This window comes from Lichenostomus cassidix, chromosome 2 (genome assembly GCF_008360975.1).
Source record: "Lichenostomus cassidix isolate B80296 chromosome 2, HeHo_3.0, whole genome shotgun sequence".
Lineage (NCBI taxonomy): Eukaryota > Metazoa > Chordata > Aves > Passeriformes > Meliphagidae > Lichenostomus > Lichenostomus cassidix.
The window spans coordinates 73867800-73877278 of NC_139482.1; positions in this window are offsets into that span (position 1 = coordinate 73867800).

Sequence of the window (9479 nt, forward strand, 5' to 3'; positions counted from 1 at the left end):
TCAGAAGGTTGCAAAGATATACTAATGATTACAGTAAAGATGTCTCTCACTATTTCTTAACACCTGCTTTGATTCAAAATACTGAATCAGGTAGGAAATATTGACTATTTGCACAAATTTTGTTTTACTAGACTGGCTAATCTCCCTATGTAGTGTTTTTAAAGTCATAGGCTAAAATGAAATCTAAAATTTGTGCCTTGAGACAAAACTCACTGCCCAAAGCAGTGCAATTTGTGCTCTCAGTGAAAAAAATAATGAGAAAAGGTTTGGTGCATGCTCACTCATTCTAACTGGGCTCTCCAAAACCCAGTTAGAATGCTGTCTAGTATTTCACCTCATACATCTACTCTCTTGCAGTGTATTTCATTTTCTTTTTAATAGGGAGAGATCAAGGGATAGTTCTTGCTGCAGCCTGGTAACGCAAAGGTCTTTATAATTAGAACCTTCAGAAGGAAGAAGTTGCCAAACAACTATTTGCTTTTGATGGTCTCTTAGGGCTGTCTGCAGAAAATGGAAATAGCTTTTAGCTGCAAGATTTGGGGCACAGTGCAGCAGCTGAATTGAAGGTCTCAAAAATAGCTTATAAAGCCTTCTTTATGCCTGCCCCTTGTCTGCCTTGCTTGCTTCCTCTTAACTGTTCAAAGCATTTAGCAGTTAAAGAAGGCAGTCAATAAGTGCAGACATAAAGACTCAGAGGCGGTAGGAGTGTTCTCTTGTACTGGCAGAGACTGGGATGGATTTATTTACTCTTGAATGGTGCTTCACATCAGGCAAATCAGAGAATCTAATAATAGTTTCATTCCAGACTGTGATATATTCTGTATGTGCATTAACTTTTCAAGGAAAAATGTCCGGAAACCTTATTTGCCATTTATAACATAGTGTGTACTCAGTTTCTACTGTTGTCCAGAGTGGGACAGGAAACTGAACACAGGGCCAAGAAATGTCTTGCAGCAAGACTATACTTCTAAAAGTGCCAGGAAAACAGAGAACGTGTTTGTTTCTGCAGTGTATATACTTGCTCCTTCCTGAAATATGCCCTTCAATCCTTAATCTTACCTGAATCACATAAAATATGTATTTCTATAGGTGTTGTGCTTGGGAAATCCAAATAATATGTAATGAATATTTATATGTATGCAACAACATTCATGCACATATGTGTACATACACGTGCTAGCACGTTTTTAAAACCTTTCCTACACATACACTCTTTGTGATATTGACCTGAATATTAATTCATAACTGTGAATAATTTAATCTTATTTACTATCAATACAATGCACAGGATATCCTCACATGCAATTAGTTCCAAGGAAACTGACAGCTCACAGAAGTTGCAAGGTAAAATAGATCACTGTGTTTATGTCAGGAGTATTTTCTCCCTGAAAACTTGTTTTCAGGGAATTAAGAGTGTTTTTTATTTCTTGCATCTATTTGATAAAAATTTGCTCTTTATGTAATCAATAGTTTTCATTTTCAAGATTCATTGTTTCTAATATTCCACTGAAGAAACAATTATAAAATGCAAATATTTATGTATCATATTGATCTGCAGAAGTCTTCAATAAAATTAATAGAACATACTTTCTTATAAGCTAGAGAGAAAAATAACTACTATCTGACATTCAGACAGGAGACCTAAAGGTGTATTTTCATAAATATAAATTTTATGCAATTTTGTCTTTCAGTCATAATCACAAAATTGATGTTTCTTTCCATTTAACCATTTTGAAAGCATATTCTCCTAGAAAATGGTTTTTTTTAGTTTTTATATGCTTATTAAAATAATTGCAAGACAATTTTCTAAACTACATTAATTTCTTTAAATAAAAAATAAAAATAACCTCTTGCAAGCAAAAAAAATTCATTAGATAAAAGAAAATTAAATACTGATAGCTTTTAAAGAGTTGAAGAACAGTAAAAGCCAAGACTCACTGCTGAGCAGCTGTGGGAAATATCGTTTGTTACACCAGGTGTCATTTGTTTTTAGAAGTGTTAAAGAGCAGAAATAAGTAAGAGCAATTTATTTTAAAAGATAAGAGAAAATAGAAGGAAAACATGGAACTGTGGCATACAATAATAGGAGGTATCAATTGTACAAAAAGCCTTTAACAATAAGGACTTATTCAAATGACAGTTAAAAGAATTAGAGCCATAAGAAAGCATAACTTTCAAATAATTCCCCACTTGAAAGATCATGCATATACCTTTCTAATTAAAAGCAAAGAAAATAGAAAACTCAAGCCCCAAATCTCCATGCAATATTTTTTTTTTTGTTTTGAAATTCATATTGCTTTTCACTTGCTTTTGTTTGTATTTGTATTTTGCAATTGCATCTTGGATTTCTACTTATTATTATGGGGAGAAATAAATCACACAATTATGGTCCTATTCTTTACAGCTACAACTCATCATCATTTTCTGGAAAATAGCTCTACATTCACTTCCTTGCTGTGAAATTTCCATTCAGTTCCTGGCCAGCAGATTTGAATGTTTCTTCATGACAAAGAAACTACACCTCCCATAAGGCAGTGGGGAACAAAATAGAAAACAGAGTTTAGTATTATGATTAAATTATAGGAAATGTCTTGGTTCTATTCAAAAACAGAGTATGCTTGGATAGGCCAGACTGACACGGAATAAAATAGTTCTTTTTTCATTATATCCAAATGATCTTATCATAATTAATAATGGTTTTTATTTTTTTTTAACATATAAACTTTGAATTACAGTAGGGTTTGAAATATGGTTAAGAAAGTATTCAGAACTTCGAGAACCTGACCAGGCAGGGTGTGAGACATGATGAGAATCTGAAATACCATTTTAAGTGTTCCTTAATCCTAGCAACCTTAAAGAATAAACCAAGAATGAAAGTGATGACAGTACCAACCCAAAGTTTTTTACCCATTATTGAAAAGAACAACCGAATCACATTTTGTGGCTGGCTGATGAAATGGTATCACAGATCATAGAGATGGCTTAGTAACTGTCAAAAGTCAGAGGATATTTGATTATCCATTGTCACATAAACATGAAATCATTTATTTTTTATAAATTGCCTAGCCCTTCTTAAAGATTTCATGACCACAAATACACATGCTTAGGGGTTACTCTTTCTTTTGAAACCAAATTTGACTACACAAATTATGTGATCCTTTTTCTTTCTGATTTTGATATATTTCCTTCAATGACTGCTGCTTACTTATTTCCACAGTTCTACAAGCTCTACATGGATAAAAATGGTAGAAGCAGTGGTTTTCTTTAGTAATAAAGCAATTAGTATCATGATCTGACAGCACAATACCTGCCTAATGTGAGCAAGGTGTCATTTCTTTTGATCCCAAGTTTGTCTTACTAGCTTCAAGCATCTTTCTTAGTGTTAAAAGTTACTTCTGAGAAATTTTGGTAGCCAATATCACTTTAATTCAAATCATATTTCATGTCTTACAGTCAAAGAAGGCAGACAGAACCTACTTTAGACATACACTTGAGAACTCCATTGACATTCAGGTAATATGTAAAGATGATGGCTTTAACTCAGGCTTTAAAGAAAAATCAATTTTCCACTGATGCATGACACAGACTGAGTATGTATTTGGCTCATGAGATGACAGAGTTGACCTGAAGCCTAAGAGTGTTTACTGATTTTTGCTGAAACAAATTTTCTCACATTAGCTGGTATGAAGCTGTGTTTTGGATTTGAATAGAAAACAGTGTTGATGACACAGGGATGTATTATTCTCTTCTGAGCAAAGCCTTCTCTGCCCCTTACAGTACCCCACATGTGAGGAGCCTTGGAGTACACAGGGAGCTGGGAGGGGTCACACCAACTAACCAAAGCAATATTCCAGACCTCGTGACATCTTGCTCAGCATATAAAACTGGGGGTTATTTTTTTAAAACCACAGGGTTTTTGCCTCACATTTGCCCTTCTAATTCTCCTCTTGATCCCACCAAAGGGGAAGTGAGCGAGTGGCTCTGTGGTGTGTGTTTGCTGGCCTGGGTTAAAACACAACAGAATGAAGAATTGTACTGAATCTGGCCAGGATGAGGTTAACTTTCTTCATAGCAGCTTGTATGGTGCTGCGTTTTGAATTTGCGACTAAACCAGTGTTGACAGCACACAAACGTTTTATTGCTGAGCAGGACAAGCACAGAATCCAGGCCTTCTCTGTGTCCCACTCTGCTCTCACAGGGAGTAGGCTAAAGGTGGGCAAGAGATTGAGACACAGCTGGGAAAGCTGACCGGAATAGAACAAAGGGATATTTCATGCCATATGACACCATGCCCAGCAATAAAAGCTGGGTGGTATTCTTTCCAAAGTAACTTGCTTGCTGGGTGGCTGTGCATCAGTCTGCTTCTTGGACAGAGAGAAAGATTGTGTCACTTGGTATTGAAAAATCCTCCCTTCCCCTGCCCCCTCCCTGCCACTTTTCCTTCACTTAGTGAACTGATTTTGTCTTGACCTATACATTTTTCTCACTTTTGCTCTTCTGATTCTTGTCAGGGCAAGAAGGAGTAAGCAGCTGGGTGGGTGCTGAATTACTGACTGAGATCAACCCACCAGGGGAACACAACCTTTCTAGTCACTTCCTATTTCACATAAATTTATAATAAGGTTGTTTGTGTTTTAATATTAAGACAATAGAATGTTCAAATTACATGCTAACATTATCACATCCCAGACAGTAATTAAAGCTTAAAATGGAGAATATCTTATACTAAAAATCTAAGCCATAAATAAGAGCTATAAAAGCATACTGTAATAACAAGAAAGAGCTGTATCACAGTTTGAAACAGTAGGCCTATAACTACTTTTTCCTTCCTCCTCTCTTTCAAAAATTTTTTCCCCTACTTTCTAAAAATTACATTTCCTTCATTTTCCCCATCCTTTCTGACTCAATACCGTTTTCACTGATGTACTTCTGCACACAAATATGGAAATTGCATCATTGAAATAGAAGGCAGGAATGAAATGTCAATACTCCCTTTGTAACTGGTGGTTTATTCCTACCATGTGCTTCAATGGGAAGACCAAATGTCAAATATTTGCAATTACACAATGAATATATGACATTTTATATATTTGGTGGCTAAAGAAGGAAAAAAAAATATTCACTGAAGTTATATTTTTATTGAAACTGCTGTACTAGTAAGAACATAATTAGTCTCAGTTCAAGCAAAATTCCACATACTCAATACTTTGAGTATTCCTAGTACAGACTTAAATACATTGTGTGATATTTAAGAAAGAGTGGGTACCATGATTGAAGGACATGGAAATGGGAATTTTAATTTTTCTGCATGGATTTTTAGTGCCCAAGGAACTTGATTGACAACACAGGCAACTAAAATCCCTAATAATATCTATGGAATATATATTGCTAATTCAGATAGTGTATGTAATTTGCAGCAATGGATCTCACATTCGTATTCAAAATAGATAATTTGTCTACATTCATATACCTAGTACCAGGAATTCTCTGTCTTTATATAATTTTCGAGTTCAGGTAATCAAATAATTTTCATTTGGAGATAAGCAATGTGATAAATTGCCTTTGTATGTTTGTCAACCACGAATGATCACCTTTGGCTCTTAGTCATCAAGTAAACTGCCACTTCTCAGAAACATTCAGTAGCTGTTCAAATTAATAGACTTGAAAATGAAAATTGAATAGACGTGTCTTTTCAACTTTTCCCAAACTGCCATATTGTCTTTCATATGCGCAGTAAAAAAGTTCTATGACTGTGACAAGAGGTGTTCACTTTTGTAGCAACAACAGGATTGTTACAGTATTTTTCTTGAAAAAAGCTGTAAACAAGAGTTAGATAAGGGTGCATTCCATCTAACCAGCACAATGCACTCAGCATTGTTACAGTGCCCTGGAGAGCCTGCAGTTATTGTGTTTCAAATCCATTGTGCTTGTTATGTAAGACCATATCTTGTTTTTCTTGTCATTACCTTGCTGATAATAAAGGTTGAATTAATGGTACTAATGTCTTGGTTCTTCAGAAAGCCAATAACCTCTTGTAGTATAATCAGGTTTCAGAGATCATGTCTTTATAGATGGAAACTTGGAGGTTTTTTTTAATCAACATGGTTTTTATAAAGATTTTCTTAAATCCAGGTGAAAGTTTCTCATATTAAACTATCTGATGCTACATGGCTGTACATAAATAACATTGGGAGTCTTGGTAAGACTTGCATAATTTACATGAGATCACTATCTTTGAATAGGAAAATCAAGTTTAACTCATGGTGGTAAATTTTCATTATACATATGTCATTGTAATGTACTTTCCATCTATACAGCAGAAAAGCTTAATTCAAATTCACCTTTTCACACATCCACAGCTTTGGAACTTGGAATCTGACTCTTCATATAATTCATTGGTAAAAAATAAGTATCCTTTTCACATAAAAGTATTTGTTTTTGCATGATGAGGGGTAAGCATTTATAGATTTCTTTAAAAATATTACTGGATTTAATTTTGTTTCTCCTGACATATTCTGTGATGACAGCATTTTGACCATTTCATTTAAATGTACTTTCTTGGAGAATTACAACATCATGCAGACTGCAAACTTTAAAACTCATTTGACATATTTTATTTATAGAGAATATATGAAATAAATATTTGAAATATGATCAAAGGTGTAATTCCACATTTTAATTTTGATCTGCTGGAAAAGAATATTTGCTACCAATGAATTGGATGGCTGGAGTAAAAAGATGATTGATGACTTCATATGTCTTTCATTTCATCCTAGAAACACTTCTACAACATATAATAAATTTTAGACAGGAATATAGTCTGGAACAGCATTCCCTGCATTTTAACTTAGTGACTCATCAAAGCGCTCATGAAAATCTATATTAGCATTCTAATTATGCTTTTCTAAAAGTGATGGGCACAAAACTGCTGGGTAATGCTGAGCACTGAATTTTCATCAGTGATATTATAATGATGGTGGGTACTCTTCTGTAAGAGGGAAGATTTTATTTAAGTGGAATCATTTGAGTGTGTGTGTTGAATCATGAAAACATAGAATGGGTTAAAAGAGACCTTGAAGATCATTTATTTAGAAACTTCCTGCTGTGGCAGAGACACTTTTCACTAGACCCAGTTGCTGAGAGGCTCATCCAATGTGGCATTAAACACTGCCAGGGATGGGGCATCCATAACTTCTCTGGGCAACCTGTTCCCGTGCATCACCACTCTCACAATAAAGAATTTCTTCCTACCATCTAATATAAACCTACTTTCTTTTACTGTGAAGCTCTTCCTTCTCATCCTTTCCCTACATGCCCTTTTAAAATGTCCCTATCCATCTGGTTTGTAGACTTCCTTCAGGTACTGGAAGGCCATGATAAAGTCACCCTGCAGACTTTTCCAGACTGAACAATCTCAATTCTCTCAACATTTTCCTGCGGGAGAGTTGCTCTATGACTCTATTCAACTCCTTGTCTTTCCTCTGGACTCATTCCAACAGGTCCATGCCCTTTCTGTGCTGGGGACCCCAGAACTGATGCATCACTGCAGGTGGGTCTCACCAGAGCCAAGCAGAGGGGCAGAATCCCCTCCCTCACCCTGCTGGCCATGCTGCCTTTCATATATGTCCCAGGACACATTTTTCTTTCTGGGCTACAAATGCTCTTTGCCAGATCACATCCAGCCTCTTATTCACCAGCATCCCCTAGTCCTTCTCAGCTGGGCTGCTCTCCACACCATTCATACATAAAATAAGTGCACCGTTGACACAAGAGAGATTAGTCAGTGGTTATGACTGTCAAGAGTTTCAGATTAAGAACATCCAATATAAGGCATTAGAATCAAAACATGAAACTACATTATCTGCTCCATTTTAGCTCAAAAAATTCCTAAAGTTTAGGCTCCATGTTAATCTGAAGTAATTTGAAATACTTCAGAGAAGATTAGATGAATATTTGATGTGCCTTGAGTTCCTGTTAGCAAATACTTGCAGGTTGCACATACTTACTTTTTTAGACTGAGAGCTCAGTCTTGCCATTCAAAGTTGACACCAGTAAAGAATTACACATTCTGTTTAGTTTGTGGTCCAATCTTTGCAATTCCAGTAGACTTCTGACTGTTATTGTCACAATATGGATGAAAACACAATTTATTTCACTGAATCTGGTTCCTGCATTTTGTTCTGAACCTTTCCCATAGCCCAGTTGTATTTCTGCTTATACATGCATAAATGTATTTAATATAATAAGTCGTGCATCTCAATATGTTGAAAAACATGTTTTACAAATCATTTAAATCTTCTCAGACTAGCACTTCATGCTACAGGAGTGTAAATGCTACAATTTTTATGGGATGCACAAATTATTTATGGAACATTATGTGTATATCTTCAGCTTAATCCATCATGATTCTCTAATGCATTGTATACTTGGGAAGAGAGGGAAGATGCTATGAACAATAAATGGGTAGTCAGGGATTGCAGAGACTGGGATAGTGGGGAAATGTTCGACACAAATAGGATTAAACCACAAAGTTTGAGAAGTCAGGCCTATTAAAATGCTGATTCCTAGCAACAAGCTGATTAACTGCATATTTATGATTTTCAAAAACAAGGTAAATATTCAAATTTTTTTCCTAGGAAAACGGTATGCCATCTAGCAAGCATTTTTAAAATCTTATAATCTTTTACTTATGTAAAAATATTTTCTTGTATGAAGAAAATCTTGCTTAATGGAGTCATATAATTTTGAATATTTGCACTAATTGTGAGATATTTCCTGAAAATTTTGCCAATCAACAAATTTGTGACATATTTCTATGTAGACTATTGTGGTCTTTTTCTTAATTGATATGGACACTTCTTTTCTCATTATTTAATCTTTGAACAGATAATATAACTGAGCTCATATAATACACTGGCTAGAAATGCATGGTCTGTTCATGCCAGAAAAAAATATAGATACTGTTGGAAATATTCTATATCTTAAAATAGCTAAAGTCATTGATTGATAAGTAAGGTTTCATAAATACTGTGTAAAGCAATTAATTTATTATATGCTTATCTATTGTCACAGCTTTTTGATCATTATGGAAATAAAATTACCCTCCTTTTATTTTTATTTTTTATTTGTATTTGATCCAAATCACTTCATAAAATTATTTCATCACCCTACAGATATCTCCTATGCTCAGCGCTCAATTCTTCTCTGTTCAAAAGAACGATAATCTATTATGTAAACCAAGATTTTTTCCATCTTTCAATTTCTTTCTAGAAAATATTATGACATGTTTCTACTTCAGATGAATTCCTAACTGTTTTTAGTTGTGGCAAAGATGAAATTGATACCACTCATACCTTTTTGTTTACTCTGTTTTTCTCTCCCTTCCTTCTCCTATAGGCTTAATTAGTATTTGTTGCTCAGTATTAAAAATCATGTATAAGCATGAAAATATTTGACATAGGAGCCTAATTTCATGCATT